Source organism: Crocuta crocuta, unplaced genomic scaffold (genome assembly GCF_008692635.1).
Source record: "Crocuta crocuta isolate KB4526 unplaced genomic scaffold, BGI_CrCroc_1.0 scaffold1, whole genome shotgun sequence".
Lineage (NCBI taxonomy): Eukaryota > Metazoa > Chordata > Mammalia > Carnivora > Hyaenidae > Crocuta > Crocuta crocuta.
In genome coordinates, this window is record NW_027527930.1 from 8,061,766 (window position 1) to 8,079,483 (window position 17,718).

The 17,718-nt window shown below is 40.4% G+C and overlaps 1 protein-coding gene and 1 long non-coding RNA gene across 2 annotated transcripts in view; one reads left to right on the forward strand and one right to left on the reverse strand.

Moving 5' to 3' along the window:
- The window catches only part of LOC144221000 (uncharacterized), an 11,094-nt gene extending 4,606 nt beyond the window's left edge, over positions 1 to 6,488 (reverse strand). The window contains exon 1 of the long non-coding RNA XR_013331920.1: positions 6,276 to 6,488. This is a non-coding gene — a long non-coding RNA (uncharacterized LOC144221000). The remainder of the gene's footprint in view (positions 1 to 6,275) is intronic.
- Positions 1 to 17,718, forward strand: part of SHROOM3 (shroom family member 3) — a 301,596-nt gene that overhangs the window by 149,010 nt on the left and 134,868 nt on the right.

Here is a 17,718-nt window from a genome sequence, read left to right on the forward strand (position 1 = left end):
AGAAGGGGGGGGGCAGAGAGAGAAGGAAAAAGAGACACAGAAACTGAAGCAGGCTCCAGGCTCTGAGCTGTCAGCATAGAGCCCTATATGGGGCTCAGACTCATCAGATATGAGATCATGATCTGAGCCAAAGTCAGAAACTTAACCAACTGAGCCACCCAGGTGCCCCTATATAGCTTTCAAATATTGATACACTGTCAGAGAGCAAGTAAGTGTGACCCATCCCTCCAACTTGGGTAAGAAAAAATTAAAATAACCCTATTTAAGATATAAAGGAAGAGGAAGAAGTAATAAAGAAATGGTCAAAAGAAACTGCCCAAGTGATTGAGAGCTCTGTGCACTTCAGCTAAGTGACACCAATAGGGAAAACCCAGTGGAACTGACGAAAAGGGTAAAAATGTATTTTCAGTGGCATAAATCCCAGAACAAAGGAAAAAACAAGGAAAAGATGTAGACTTTAAACAGATGGAAAAATCCTTGTTTTCTAGATGTATCTTTAAAGACATTTGGTAGAAATTCCAACAACTACAGTTAAATTTCTTTCTAAAAATAAAATTTTAGGTGCAGAATCATTCTGTATCATTTCAAATTTCTAAAAATTTGTTAAAGGCACAATATAATATGTTTTAAACAAACAACTATTTTGAAATACCCTGCTCACTACCGACGTTGCTGCTTACCAGCATAATGCAAGGTAATCCCTCTGAATCTGTTTTCTTATCAGGAAAATGGGGGTAAAGAGCTCTACCTACAGGGTTACCTAGGTTATTAATTTCATACATATACATTAAATTACATACATAGCATTGTACTGGGTAGCTGGCAGCAGTCCAATAAGTGCTCTAGGGGCATGTGGGTGGGTAGTGGTCTTGGTATGTCATGCTGTACCCAGAAGGACACAATTTGCATATGTGTTACCCAATCAGTTTACTAAGCATCAATTTCAAAATATGCAAAAATGATGGGGAAACTCGTGTGTGTGTGTGTGTGTGTGTGTGCATGTGTATGTATGTGCGTGAGCATGTGTGTGTCTGTGAAACATTTGAGATTTGTAATCTACTAATAAAACATCTTGGGAAAAAAGATGGTACTCAGTTATAAATGATTACTTGTCATTTCACCCAGTTTTGTTGACTAAAAAACACCCATTGTAACATCTCATCACAGTTTTTGACTCTCATCATTTCTGATTTTTCTATTTTGTAAAATTAAAATGTGATCCAAACGATATTTTGTGGTCATTCTGGATCTAGAAGATGAACAGGCCAAACTGGAAATAAACGAAGCCAGGAATCTTAAGCAAGAGTGTAGAGACCTATTCACTCCCACTCTCTGAGGAATTTATGACCAGTAAAGTTCTCTAATGAGCGCAGAATGAGAGCATTGCATCTTCTCTTAATTAGTTTGACAGATATTCATTTAAATCTGAAAAGATTCCCAGGCTTGGGATAGCAAAGGAAGGTTTTGAATTCCTTTTACGTCTTAATTCTGTTTTTGTTGTGATGGCTCTGGGGAATGTCAACATCTGAAGATGAATAAAGCCCATGTCTTCATCCACGGACCTCCACGTCTTCTATGTATAAGTGCTGTGAACCACCACACTTTGGCTTGCAGCTGTGGGATCTAACACAAAGCACCAGGTTCTGCAAGAATACTGTTTAGGCTTGGTTTCTATGGATTTTTATCTCATGCCTATTAAGGGATAGGCTGGCCTTAAAGGGCCAGCTTTACATTAGAATAGGTCACTAATTTGATGTGCTGGTATACACCAAAATTGATGAATTCACTAAACTATGAATTGTTTTTACCCTCAGTACATAAAACCATCATGGATATTAAGTTAACACAAGCCTTTGGCTATCCATGGAAATGATTAATCAGGAGGCCATATATATCTCTATATAATACAGATATGTATGTGTATATGTATATGTATGTATGGCCATATACTCTTTAACCAATAGTTACACTAACCTTTATCAGGGTTGTTAAAGTACAGCAACAGTGACAACGACTCTCCATCTTATCACGCCTTCCCCTGGTTGCTCACTGGATGGTGCCCAGTTAAAGAGCACACAGGTGCTAAAATCCACCCACCCTCGATGGCCTGGCCAGGCACTGTGGGGCTGGCTGCAAAGGTCCTGAGAAGTGCCTTTTCCTCATGACACAAAGAAAGGCCCTTATAGGCTAGCTGTGGTCCTGACTGGTAACTGCTATCAGATAAATGTCTAAACACAGACAGCTTTGGGGGGAAGCACAAGATCTGCCTAGTCTACCAAAGCTAAACATTTAGCACTTGAGCAAGTTCATTCATCAGGTCAGTCTGGTCTACAGTTCTTTGGCAGTATGTCCCATCCACACCTCCCATCACCACCATTTTCCCCTATTGTCATTTTCCATTGACTCAAAGCAGATCCCTTTACTTTCTCAATTCATCTTAATGAAGCCAGAGCACAACATCCAAGGAACAGAGTCCAGGAACTTAAAGGAAGAGGGACAGAGCTTGCCAAGCATCAACTGTTCTCTCAAGCCTATTGACTTGGTCATTAGAGCATATTCTCTGTGGACGTTTTTTGACTAATTGTGGCAGAGATGGTATAGCGTGCTGCCAGCTCAGAATGAGGTGAAAGCCCCTGCTTTATACTTCTTAGTAGAAAACTTGGAACAAGTTTTATTTCTTTGAGCATTCATTTCCTCTTCTGTAAAACAGGAATGATAATGTGAGGTTTAGCTGAGATAATATATGTAAAATGCTTCACAATATTGCCACGTAGAGCAGTTTCTCAAAGTGGGCCCCTGGGCCATCAGCATAAGTTAGGAACTTGTTAGAAGCACAAATTCTCAGGCTCCAAATAAAAAACTCAAGGATGAAAGAAAATACTTGTGAATCATGTGTCTGATAATGGGTTTATATCTAGAATATATGAAGCTCAACAACAAACAAACAGCCTGATTATAAAAAGGGCAAGAACTTAATAGACATTTCTCCCAAGATGATATACAGATGTTCAATAAGTATATGAGAAGACGTTCAACATCACTAATAATTAGGGAAATGCAAATCAAAACCACAGTAAGATACCACCTCATACCCACCACGAGATGGCTGACATCAAAAACAAAACAACAACAACAACAAAACAGGTGACTGGTTGGCTCAGTTGGTTAAGTGTCTAGCTTTGGCTAAGATCATGATCTCACCATTCACGAGTTTGAGCCCCGCATCAGGCTCTGTGCTGACAGTTCAGAGCCTGGAGCCTGCTTAGGATTCTGTGCCTCCTTCTATCTCTACTCCTCCTCTGCTCACACTCTGTCTCTCTCTATCTCCAAAATAAAATAAAAACAGTAAAAGAAAAAAAGATATTAGAGAAGATGTGAAGAAATTGTGCATTGTTGGCGGGAGTGCTATGGAAAACAATGTGGTGGTTCCTCAAAAAATTAAACATAGGATTGGCTTGCCTAGGTGGCTCAGTCAGTTGAGGATCCAACTTAGTTTTGGCTTGGATCGTGGTGTCATGGTCTTGCGGTTCATGGGATCAAGCCCTGCATCGGGCCCTGCGCTGGCAGTACAGAGCTGGCTTAGGAGCCTCTCTCCTTCTCTCTCTCTCAAATTAAGAAACAAGCATTTAAAAAAACAAAACATAGGATTGCCAATTTCATTTCTGGGTATAGACTCCAAATAATTTAAAACAAGGTCTTCAAGAGGTATTTGTATACCCAGGTTCATAGCATTATTATTCATAATAGTCAAAAGATGGAAGCAACTTAAGCATCCATCCATAATAAATGCATAAACAAAATGTGGTCTAGCCAAACAGCGGAATGTTATTCAACCTTAAAAAGGGAGGAATTTCTGACACATGTTATGATGTAGGTGAACCTGGAGGACATTATCCTACATGATATAAGCTAGTCACAAAAAGACAAATTCTGCATGTCCACTAATATGATGTACCTAAAATAGTGTAATTTATGGAGACAGAAAGCAGATAGGTGGGAGACAAAAACTACTTTTTATTCCACAGGGAATAATACTAGTTGCACAACAGTATAAATGCACTTATCATTACTGAGCTGTACTGTTAAAAACAGTTAAAGATGACAAATCTTATGTGTATTTCACCGTACTTTTTTTTTTTTTTAATTCAAGGGTGGAACTCAGTAGTGTGAGTTTTAATAAGCCCTCTGAGTAGTTCTGGTGCTTGCTCAAGTTTGAGAAGCCCTGATGTAGAGCAAGTGTTTAATGAATGGTGGCTGCTATAATAATAATGTCATTATTATATAGGTATGAGTAGATTATTAGTGATGTTCAGTATAGTTTGATTTAAAGTATACTTGATGGGCATCTGGGTGGCTCAGCTGGTTAAGCACCTGACTCTTGATTTTGGCTTAGGTCATGATGTCACATTTCATTAGTTCGAGCCCCAAACTTGGAATTTCCTCGCTCTCCCTCTCTCTCTCTGTCCCCCTCCCAGTAATGTGTGTACTCTCCCAAAATAAGTAAGTAAACATTTTTTTAAATAATTTTTTTAAAAAACTGATATTCTAATTTTTGAAAATTAGTGAGTTGTATTTGGAAAATCCTGCTAAGTGAATTTGGTATATACAATTATCAGGAACATTCCTCTTCCCTAACAATTTTACATGTTGGAAAGCTTGTATATGTTTCGAATTTCCTGGTAGCTGAATGTGGAGATGGACAGCCATTTAATTTCTAGAGTATACATTCAGTCTTGTGAAGCCAAGAAATCATCTCAAGACCTCATAGTCCACATAGAACATTTCTAGAATCTATTTCTCACCAATACTGCCTTCAGAAACACAGTCCTACATTTTCCTTTAATATGTGAAAAGCCAAATAATGTTGTAAACTTTTCCTTTCAAATGGCTCCATTAGAATCATAACAGATGTTAAGAACAGTGTTAGAAGTAGCCTTGTGTCCATCTACAATTTTCCAACACTCAACTAAAAGGACAGTGTAATGTTATCATATACCCTCACCATTTGAGATTCTGACTGAAGTTAACAGCAGAAGCAGCATTAATTTACTTTTTCAGTAGATACTCCTGAACTGTAAACATTTTATTAGCCTTGAGTTTAGACTATCACACTTGTTTCAGGCGGTTCTCACCACCTGGTACACATTTTGCTTTGTTTTTATTTATCTTTTAGAGGGCAAAGGGCTTTGAAGAATCCCCCAGACAAGCAGAGAGAGGCATTTTTGCCAGGAAAACTGATGGCATGTTGTTTTCCTTTACAAAGGGCAATGTGGATATAATCTCAGTGCTACACTTGACCATCATCTGTCAAACCAAAGCAAATAAGCCAGTGCCAGGCTTTCTTTATTGTAAAACCAGGACAGACAGTAACTGCCATGTGGTATGTCTAGCCAAAGAAAACCACCCTCATTTCAGAAAATGTTTACTTTCCTGCTCTCAGTGAGTGATGTGCCATCAAGGTATGAGTTAAGTTATGGCATTTGTGGAAAGGTTCTATTTGTTTAGCAAGACCACGGCTATTAATTTTTTGGTAATTTTTACTTTCTGGAAAGAAAAGAATGGGTGGGTTCTGAGGAGGTTTCTGCTCTGAAAATGAGAAAATCCATACACACACACACACACACACACACACACACACGCACAAAGGCCAAGTGGTTGGTGTTGTATGTATTAATCTGAAATTTGGAGGTTAAATCTACTCTTTTGCAGAAATAACTACACCCCTTTGTTTTATACTATTCACTTTCATGTATTTTTCAAATGGCCACATATCTTTTTTTTTTTAAGCTTATTTATTTATATTGAGAGAAGGCATGTGAGAGCAGGGGAGGGGCAGAGAGAGAGATGGAGAGAAAGAATCCCACGCAGGCTCTGTGCTGACAGCACAGAGCCCGACTTGGGGCTCACAAACTGTGAAATCACGACCTGAGCCAGAGTCAGTCACTTAATAGACTGAGCCACCCAGGCATCCTATATATCTTGATACACTCTTGCAGTGATTCTTGTTTGGTTTGTATGTGTATGTGATGGCTTTCCTCTGGGAAACCATCCCTAACATCTCCATATTCTCCTCTGTAATCTGGGGTTGTATTATAAAATGTTGCTCTCATCTCTGCAGAAGGATCCACAGCCAAATCTCTCTCCAAGCCAAATCTTGAGTCTCTCTCTCTCTCTCCACATGCAGCTTCTCACTAATGGACAAGCTCTCTCCAAACCTAGCTAAAGCAGGGTTAGGATTCTGGGGATTGGTGATGTGAGGTGTTGATTCCACTTACGTTCAGTAGTCCTTGTTCAAATGAGAAACAGAAACTCTTCAGAGGTTTAACCATCTCAATCTGTTCATCTTCCATTGTGGGTAGGGACGGGAGAAACTGCTTGAAGCATTGGATATAAGGTGATTTTCCCTCATTTAAAAAAAATTGTGGTAAAGTATGCTGACATAGATGGCATATGTGTCTCTCCACCCCAAATTTGTATGTTGAAATTGAGTCCCCAATGTGTTCGTATTTGGAGGTGGGTGTCTTTAGGAGGTGATTAGGTCATAAGGGTGGAGCCCTCATAATGGGCTTAGTGTTCTTACAAAAGAGACCCCAGAAAGCTCTCTCATACCTTCTGCCATGTGAGGCTATAGCAAAAAGTTATCTATGAACAGGGAAGTGGGCTCTCACCAGACACAATCTGCTGGCACCTTGACCTTGGACTTCCTGGGCTCCAGAACTGGGAAATAATATTCTCTTGTTTATAAGCCACTCAGTCTATGGTATTTTATACCATACAAACAGACTAAGACATCTATGTAACATAAAAACGAACATTTTAACCACTTTTAAGTATATAATTCAGTAGCATTAAGTACATTCTCATTGTTGTGCAACTACCACCACCGCCCATCTCCAGAATCTCAAGGTGATTTTTTATTCATTTCTGGCCTCAGCCATCAGATTCTAGTTGACTCTATGCCCTCTTTCTGTCTCTCAAGGTCTATGTTCCTCTTCTGATTATTTAACTTGGAGAGTGGAAGGCTTTTTTTTTTTTTTTTTTTTTTTAACACTGCATGATGAATTGGTTTCAGTGGAATTCAAACGATCTTGTTTTGGTTCTTTCTTATCAGGAATGCTGAATTTTTCCCTAAGAGTGATGGCAGAGGTGAAGGGGAGAAGGGGAGGCATCTCTTGTGAGTCACTTTAGCAAAAAAAGGAAATGGTGAGATGATATTAAATTATTCCTGCAAATATATTGTAGGTGCTCAAGGGGCATGTTGGCACTCTCAGAGAACAGAGACTCCCAGTTTTTACCTGGGAAACCTTCTGGCTGTACCTTAGGGCAACCTCCTTACTGGTTTTGTATTTGCTGTCCATTGATAAGAGCTTCGTAAGGTCATGGTGCCCTTGGGCCCCCATTAAGTTGGGTGGAGGAGGTTCTTTAATATTTACTTAATGTGCAAGGCATACCAGGAACTCTACAACAGATATATGGAACTGCCCAGCCTCTAGCTCAGCCTGATGAGGGAAGACTTCCTGGAAGTATACCCTCTTCTGGTTCCAACTTCTGGGACTTCTGGGGGATAGCCGAAGGGATTATAGTCATCTTCACCAGTGACCATCTGCCACACAAGTATGTTTGTACAGTACTGGCTGAATCAGTCACACATTGAAAAAGATACACTTTACTTCTTGGACTATTCTTGCATTTTGCCCAAAGAGAAACTTGCTTAGATACATTTCTTATTGATCCACACCTTGCCCTCCTCCACCAACCCCCATTTGTTATAAATCCCACATGTTTCTATTCATCTGCTCTAAACCCTCTCTGGGAAAATTCGACACTTTGAGAAACTGTTTATTCATTTATTTTTGAGAGAGAGAGTGGGGAGGGGCAGAGAGTGGGGGAGACAGAGAATCCCAAGCAGGCTCAGTGCTGTCAGCACAGAGCCCAATGTGGAGCTCAAATTCACAAACCACGAAATCATGATCTGAGCTGAGACCAAGAGTCAGACACTTAACCGACTGAGCCACCCAGGTGCCCCGGGAAAATCCTGCATTTTGTTTTGGAAGTATTCTTTTCCTCCAGGCATAGCAATATCTAGGAATATTTTATCAAACACAAGTAGTGAAATTTTAATCTATGTGCAGATCTTGCATATCTTGTGTCTCCTAAGTCAGGATTTCCTAGTTAAATCTCTGGCTAATTGACAATAATATTGGATGTGGAGCTAGTTTATTTAACCAAACAAGATAAATAGGAGTGGAAGTGGTACTCATAATATAGGAATACTTAAAACTTTGTGTAGACAAGCTGAAAACCTAATGGTGTGTTACCTGGTGGATTGTATTTCCTCTACAATTTCTAATAAATCTCAGGGCACTACTTATGATACTAAGTAGCCTCGAAAGAGGTTTTAGTCAGGTTTAAATTTGTTTTCTTTTAGCCAGAACTTTAGTGGCCCTCCTGTTTGGTACTAGCTGTTATTATTATTAAATTTGCTATATTGAAAAATAATTTGGTTTAATATTAACATTTGTTTCGGGCAAGATTTAATCACATGTACAAATACTCTGAAAAGTACAAAGTTATGAATTTAGGTTCTTCTTAAAACAAACATTATTGAATAACCAAGATAAAGCCAAATCCATGTACTATCCATCATCCTAGCTTCTAGTGTGGGGGGTAAACATTAAATTACTAGACTTCTAAGTTATAGAAAAAACAAAAGGCAAGGAGAAGGGAGAATTCCCAGCATATGAAGCTACAGGGTGTGTTATTGGATAATCCAGTGTCCCCCCCCGTGCCTCCCTAGCCCTCACCCCACTGCTGTGTCCAGTGCAGGACATTCCTCTATGATAACTAGCACAGAGGCTCATCCAGTTTCTCTTTGCACAGTTTCAGGGTCGCGGAAACTCTGTACCTGACAGGTCAGCTCTCTCCTTATTTGTGTGGCTCCAGTTGTAAGAAGGTTGAATCCAAGAGTCTTGAAACTCTCTACCTTAAGTAACCACTGACCATACTCTTCGCCAAGGCAAAGTGTTATTTTATGCTGTCAAATTTTATGAACATATGTGCATAGCTCACACAAAGTGTTTACCATAGACTGTTAGTATTTTAGCAGAGTTGTTATTTTGCAAGGAGTTAGGTGGGAAATGTCTTACCTGTTTCATTAACACCTCCTTCCTTCACTTTGATAAAAAGCCCCCAGGTAGTCCTGGGAACATACTATAGACGGACAGGTTGGCGTGGAAGTTAGAAAACCTTCAAACCTGAACTTCATTTTCAATTTCCATTTGGCCTCTCTTGTTGTTGCCAAGGAAGAGAGGGTCCTACCTAGGTTCAAGTAAGAGTATAGCAGAGAGGAGGGCTAGAGGAGTAGGAAGTCACTCAGTCACAGCTGTCATTGGCTGTGTGAGACAAAGAACAGCGTGATACCACTTTTGCTCAGCAAGTCACTAAATCATATATAAAATCATGGAAACAGAAGGCCAATCCCAGTAGTTTACACATAGGAAAATTGATTTAATAGTCTTTCACAGAATATCTACCAGGCTTGCAAATTTAGATGGCTATAAGACCAAGGAAGAAACACAAATGAATGAAGTGGGCAAGGTACAAAATGTAAACTATCCAAGAACACGATGGTGAGTGGTGAGGACTGGAGCAAACTGGAAGGCTAATGCTCCCTCTCAAGAAGGCAGGAGACTCTCAGCTCCAATAGATTATTATTATGAAGAAATACAGTCCCAGTGTTGCCAGAAATCTAGATTTTTGTATGAATGATTCCAAATGGTTAAATGTTCAAACTGAAAGCACTCTGTGGACTAACACAGCACAGGCCAACCCGAACAAGCCCGTGAGCCAAATTCTGTTTGCAGATGCTGGTCCAGCGTTTGGGAAGCTCATGGGTGGGTTGTGTCCTGAGGAAAGACATTACCGAGTGAGACTGTGAGCGGATCCAGATGGTTTTCTGCAGCTGGCCTTTGCCAACCCCTCCCCCTTCTTCAGAAAAGATGGAGTTAAGCTCTGCATCATCCCCAGAGAAATGCCTGGTTGCCCTCTGAGATCACTTGACCTTATCAGGGTGCAAAGGAGTAAGCTAGCTGAGAATGTGAGCGTGGGGAATGAATACACAAAATAGTCACAAAAAGAGCAGGAACACAGAGCCACAGAAAGGTCAAGCACATTTGAAAACATGTCTAAACTTGTGGTGTTAAAAACTCAAAATTTTGCTTCTCTTTCCTGAAAAAGTCCCGCTACTTAGTCCATAGAACACATACCACCTTCAACCAAAAGCACACTTAATCAATTTGAAATCAGTGCTCTTTAGTCTTGCAGGACACAGTGACGGATTAGTTACCTATAATTTCTACTGACATATGCTTTTCAGGGGATCAGTCAGATAAGGTGCCTGGCAGGAACGCTGGGGAAATTCCATCCTGATTGGAAACAAATGATTTATGCCAACTGATGCTAAAATGCAGTATGTTTTCATTTAAGAGGACCTGCTGGAGGAATGCAGATCTAGTGCCTCTCCTCATTTATCACGGTGTTTACAAATCTGGTTTGAAGTTGAAAGTAAATCATCATCCTGCTGCTTCGTGGCTGTTTTACAGCTAAGAATTTTAGAGGGGCCTGAGCGTGAACTCATCGATGGAGTCAAGTGAGGGAGTGAAGGGAAAGGGACTCGTTGTCTGAAAGACATTTAGCCTAGAAAGGTGCTGAAAGTGCTTCTTCTACCCATAATTCTTGTCCCTGTTGAATGCGGAGGTGGTTCAAAATTAGGTGGCCTTTGGAGTTTTGATCAGGTTTAAAGATCAAGGGACAGTCTAGTCCCTCAGTTTCAAATACGTCTATCTAATGTGAGTGGTGCATCAAGGGAGGGAGAGAAAGCCTTCACTTTGTGGACCCTCACGCTGGTCTAAAGCTCAAGCTTCACGGTCATCAGATCCTGGCATATTTATCTCAGTGTAGAGAAGACTCAGATGGGTTGTGTCTTCCTTTCAATATGTCAAAGATGTCAAAACAAGACTAGGCTTTATATGGCAGAGTTAGGATCAATGGCCTGAAGTTAAAGGGAGGCAGGAGGCAGGTTTTTCTTTGGGAAGAATTTTCTAGCAATTAGAGCTGTTTGAAAACAGAAGAGACCTTGGGTCAGGGTTGAACAGTGGCCAGGTGTTGGGTGTTCTAAAAGACATTCAGGTGTCCAGTGGGGCCTAGGTAAGATGAAGTCCCTGTTCTGAAGAAACTAGACATACTATGATTCTAATGATCTGGCTTGGAATTCTGAAAGGATCAATCCTCCTGCACTTCCTGCTTCCTGGGTCATAAATCATGCTTTGAGAACAATAATCCAGCTTCTTCATCTACCTTTGGGTTTCCCTAACGCAGAAATTAACATGCAGCTGATAGTGAAGTTAAACAGGTTATATAAGCAATATGAAAGGGGAAGAAGTCTCAGAAGTCAAAGGTAAGCAAATGTGTATTTAAAAATCAACTTCGCACATGAAAGCTGAACCAGAGTGGTTTGCATTTTCTCCAAATAAATACAACTGGTGCTGAAGAGCCCAGACCCCAGAGCCAGATTGCCTGTGTTTAGTTCTGAGTTCTGTCTTAGACTAAACCTTGAGCAAATCACTCGGATTTTCAGTGCCTCAGTTTTGTCGCCTACGAAATGGAATTAATGATAGTCCTTGCCTCATAGAATTGGTGGGAAGAGTAAGAAGATTGAGGGCGAATAAAATGTTTGGAACTGAGCATTGCGTATGTAGGAGGTTGATAGTGCTAGTTGCTGTTATGTAGAAAGATAGGCTGTGTTTACAGACCTGACCTGACAGACTAAATTCTCCTTTTTTCCCCCTAAAGAATTTATTTCATTCAAGTAACAGCCCATGTCGGTGTTTGAATGGTATATATTTTTAACAGAATGTTTTCCTGTCCAACGTTACAAAGACTCTTTGTCAGAATGATTATACATTTGATGAACGGATTGAAGGAAGTTTTTGTTAACTGAGGAAATTTACCTTTGATCGCAGCTGGATATTTTTCAGACTTAGAGACCTTCAGCCTTATAGACCTTTACTAATATGTGTGATTACTTCATTGCATTACAGAAATGTAACTTAACCATTTAAAGGTGTTTTGCTTATTAATCACCAAAGCATTTAATTTTCTAAGTTGTAGTTTCAGCCTGATGATATATTCTGAGTTCTAGAAGTTGACCACTCTTCTTTTATTTGACAAAGAACTAACACGGAGAATCTTAATTAAAATATAAAACACAAATTTAAGACTGGGTAGTTCTATAGAAAGCTAATTCTTTAGCATTAAAATATGAACTGTTGGAATGACAATTTGAAACTAACAATCACAATAGTGTTTGAATATATATATTGTACTTCGCATATACTACACATACTTGTACACATATTTATTATATTATGGAATCCTCAACTTTATCTTCATATTAGTATAAGCCGATGTGAGTTTAGGAACAAGATGTCAGAAAGCATGGGAAGTTGAATGTCGTGAACACAAATGTTACATAAGCCGGTATTAAACTAAAGGTTCATGCAGTGAACATTCATTCCTCTGATACTGCTTGCTTTTCTGCAATCTGCGGGGCCACCCTGCAGATTAGTACAGATATGAGGACTTACTTTTGTTTCCGTCTTTTAACTTTTTATTTGAAAATAGTTTCAAAACTGCAGAAGAGTTGCAAGAATATGAACAACACACAAGACGCTCCTCTATCCTTTACCTAGATTCACATGTTACTTACCCTTTACCTTATTTTCTTTATCATAAGTACTTTCTCTCTATGATATTTTTTGAAGCACTTGAAGGCAAGTTATAGCATGACTCTTTGTTCTAAATACTTCCATGTATATTTCCTAAGAATAGGGATATTCAGTGATCAACTCTGGTGGTTTGAACATGGATGCAGTACTTTAAACTTTAGTTTTATCACTGACACAATAATGTCCTTTATAGCATGTTTTTTCCTCCCAGTACAGGATCCAGCCCTGGGCCAGGTATTACAGGTAGTTATCATGTCTTTTTTAGCTTCTTTTAATCTGGAACATATGTACAACTTTTCTTGGTCTTTAACAAGATTGGTCATTTTTGAAGAACTTAACCTACCATTTTTTTCAATAGAACACTGAGGACACTTCATTTGACCTTCTGACCTACACTGTGTTTGAAAGAAGGATGATATATTCTGATGAGTTCTCAGGCTGAGCCCTGTGATCACGTGGTGTCTCCCTGTGTCATGGTGCTTAGACCTGGTATGAATTTACTATATGCACCAATCCATTCATGAGAGAGCAGCCTGCCCTTGGGGAGGTTTGATGAAGCCATTGACCACCTGTCCTCACATCTTAGTGACGTTTGTGAACATACCAATATTTGCCTATTTTTAAAATTTCCAAAATACCAAATAATTCCATGATCTCTTGTTCATTTCTTTTCATATACATGTAAGAGCAAGGGTGACTTCCCTGAAATAAGTAGAAAGAAGCTCAGTGGAGACTGGGGGATTCATATTCTTCCAGAAGAGCAGTGAGAGAGTGAGCTGGAGTTTTTGCTGTTAAGAGAGAGACATAGAGAAGTTCAGGGAGAAGGTAATGAAGACCTGAATTAGTGCAGTGATATAAAAACAAGGGGCCACAATGATCAGTGGACTTGAAGAAGCAATAGGGTTTGACCACTAATTGTTAGGGAAGGATGTTGGAAACCCATTGACTGCGGATATTCATAGAAACAGGCCATTTAAGAGGGTGAATCTGGGTCTCTCTTAATTGGAAAAAGTTGATGTTTTTGATCTTGGACTGGTCTTTGGCTTTGCTCATGAAGGTGCCCAATAGGCAATTAGAAATGAAGAATGAAGCTGGAGAAGGCACCTGAAGCAATGGTATAGATTTGGGAATTATCTCTGCAGAGGTGACCATTAAAGATGAGATCTGGAGCACCTAGGTGGTTAAGCATCTGACTTCGGCTCAGGTCATGATTTCCCAGTTTGTGGGTTCCAGCCCTGTGTCTGGCTCTGTGCTGACAGCTCACAGCCTGGAGCCTGTTTCAGATTTTGTGTCTCCCTCTCTCTTTTCCCCTCCCCCACTCATGCTCTTGTGTGCTCACACATGCTTTCTCTCTCAAAAAATAAAACATTAAACTGCTTCGGATTCTGTGTCTCCCTTTCTCTCTGACCCTCCCCTGCTCACGCTGCCTCTCTCTTTCTCTCTCTCAAAAACAAATAAAACATTAAAAAAATAAATAAATAAAAATAAAAAATAATGAGGCACCTGGGTGGCTCAGTCGGTTGAGTGTCCGACTTCAGCTCAGGTCATGATCTCATGGTTCATGGGTTCCAGCCCTGTGTCTGCTCTGTGCTGACAGCTAGCTCAGAGCCTGGACCCGGCTTCAGATTCTGTGTCTCCCTCTCTCTCTCTGACCCTCCCCTCCTCACGCTCTCTCTCTCTCTCTCTCTCAGAAATAAATAAAACATTAAGAAAATTAATAAAACAAAAAACAAAAAAACCCAATGCCAACACCAAAGAAGGGTGAAGTGGACCCTGAGAAGGGCCAGCCAGATTTGGCAATTGAGAGGGAGCAGTTTGGACAACCATGAGCTCCAAAGCCTAACCATAGGGGCTTAATGTCCGTGGAGAAGGAGGCAGACGCTGAAAGAGCAGAGACACTTTGGAGATGTCCAGCTGTGGGAACAGTGGGAGGAAGGGGGTTGCAGGGTCTCCAGTTTAGGGGACCTCACAACTGTCTTCCTGCGTGACTCCTGTCCCTCACCATAGCCTAGAGGCAGTTCTCCACCCTTTAATGCATCTTTAAAATCATTCAGCAGTCACTCCTATCCCAGAAGCAGAGGAAGGGATGAAGGGGTGTTTGCCCCAGGCTAGCCCTCTGGGCTCAGAGCTCAGGTTCTGCCAGAGAGCAGCACCTTACGCACACCGTTAGGTGATATGGCCAGTCCTGGATCACCCAAATTAAAATCCTCAGGCATCCAGCCCTCACGAGGGAATCCAAACACACAAAAGCAGGCCCCTGTGATTGAAAAAGTTTGGAAAAGCAAGGCTGACTTCGATGGATTTTTGTGGTTTTCTCCTTTGTTTTTCTGCTTCCGTCTCCAAGAGCCTCTTATTGCCAAATATTAAAAAAAAAAAAAAAGTCTCTATCAATCGAGGGCAGAGTCTTAGCACTGCTGGGAGCCTCCCACTTGGCCAACACTGTCACCAGGAAATTACAAACCGCCAGTGCCGGCTCAGGTGATCTGCCGGTTACAGGTTGTCTGAGGACGTCCCTGGTGCTCCATGAGGATCGCTGCAGAGAAGCTGAGCTGACTTACACTGACGAAGACAAAACACAAACAGCACAAGAAGGATTTCTAATAAGGATGACTTTCTATGCTTTGCTAATCCCCAGACCGCCACATGTATACCAAAGCAAACTTGGGACATTGACTCCTGGAGATTATTTATTTATACAGTGGTTGGGGAGAAGCTTTATTTTCTCTTCCCCATTCTTTCCTTTCCCTTAGATGAGATGCAGGTCCCAGGTGCATAAAATATATAGTTCTTCGGGCACCTAGGTGGCTCGGTCAGTTAAGTGGCTGACTCTTGGTTTCAGCTCAGGTCATGATCTCATGGTTTGTGAGTTCAAACCCCACATGGGGCTATGCACTGACAGTGCAGAGCCTGCTTGGGAGTCTCTCTCTTCGTGTGTGTGTGTGTGTGTGTGTGTGAAAATAAATAAATATACTTTAAAAATATAGATATGTGGTTCCACTTGTTTGGTTTTCTGTCTTTCCAGTTCTCATGTAATTTGGATTTTCTTCTATTCTTTATCACTTATTTAGTTTGGGCAATTGGATGAGTCAACTGATGAGTTTTCATAGGAACACTCCTAAATTGGTATTAAAATTGGGATTTGCCCCCCCCCCCCAAGATTTCTTCTTTGTGAGTTTCTCACTTAGCCACAGGAGATGAACCCGTCTACTACAATACCGGTTTGTAGAACTGTAGTTCCTAAACTCTCTCCTGTCCTCTTTTTCCTGGACTCAATTCTTACTTGAATGTCAATAAAATGGTAGCTCTCAGCAAGGGAACATTCTTGATTCCTGAGGTAGGGAACGAAGCCAGGCACTTGTACATTTGTTTTCAAATGAACTGGTTCTTATGTTGTAAATATTTAACTATTCATCATAGTATTCCTCCCAAAGTTTCCATGAGGTTTTCAAGTAATTCTATTTCCCATAGGCAGATAAAGCTTCTTTTGCTTTCCAGAACCCTCTTTAAGCAAAGAGAGATTATATTCCATGGAGTTGAGTTTGAGAAGGAACAAAAAGTGGGATCTGAAAGGCACATTTTTCCCTTGGTTGAGGCAAGGAGGCCATGGGGAACTAAGTCAGCCAGCAAAGAATAATGAATGCAATGGTAAATCTTACAGATGGCCATGAATTTTTTCATTGTTCCCTAGGCTGTCTTTGCTTAAATTGTGGGTGGTGATGGCTAAAAGCAAAGGGTTTTTTTCTTCTCAGTTTATAGTTTTGAGAATTAGACGGAGGGACATTAGCTATTAAAGCTACTGAAGAGGGCCAGGTGATCTTATCTCTCTAAAGAAAATGACTTGAGTCAGCTTTCTTTTGACCTCTGAGTTGTCTGGGCTCCTGAACATCCATTTCTCACTGGCGTTTGTTCTCAGGAAGAAACTCTAGGAATGCATTAGGTAGAAGATTTTGATTTACAACTTAACCTCTGTTTACTCTTTTAGTGATATATTTGTTTATTTTAGGAAAAGGAGCTCCTTAAATGATATATTTTATGCTTTTGACTTCTTTTATGACGCTTCTTTTAAGTTTGGGATATTTTGTCTTCAGGAAATGTATTTTGATTTTTTCTTTACCCATCCTTCTTTCCTCTTTCCTTCTTGCATTCCTTCCTTCCTTCCTTTCTTTCTCGGTCCCTCCTTCCTTCCCTTCTTTCCTTCCTTCTTTCCTTTCTTCCTCCCTCTCTTCCTTTCTTTCTGCCTCCCTTCTTGCTTTCCTTCCCTCCTTCCTCCCTACAACATGCATCTCCTGCTGTCCCACGCCAGTGGACAGCAAGACAAGAAGTCACCTTAAGTCTGAACATCCAAGCTTATCACTCAGTGCACCACCTTTCAGAACTTCCAATGGCACTTGGACCACAAGTGACTGTTAAGGTCAAAGACTATAAGCAGGAGTCAAACTGAAAACATTACCTTGCAGAGCCAGTCTGTCTGCCTGGTCACTTAGCAGTTTATAAAACTTGACTCCCAGCTAGAAAGCTAATTGCCAGAGGGCCCAAGGAAACCACTGGGCTCTCACTCAGAACCCTTCAGTGGTCCGAATGATGGCATGGACTTTTCAAGGAGTTAGTATAAGAACATTTTATATTTTCCTCAAGCAATTGACACAAATATTTCTTTTGAGAAAGGTGACCACAATAATAAGAAGAACTTTAAAAATTATTAGTCAATTGAATATTTCTTAAAGTCCTTTTTCCCCCTATAACTAACAAAACTGTTTCTTTGAAGATTATTATGTGTCAATACCTTTTTCTGCCTCTTTCCTGTTTCAGCTCCAGATTTGCGTGAAACACCAAAGTGTTTTTAGCAGTGTGAGCTGAGTGTGGGACTAAAAGAGAAAGAACACTCTTGGAATTTGAAATAAGAGACCTTGGGGCAGAGAGAGCGGGGGAGGGG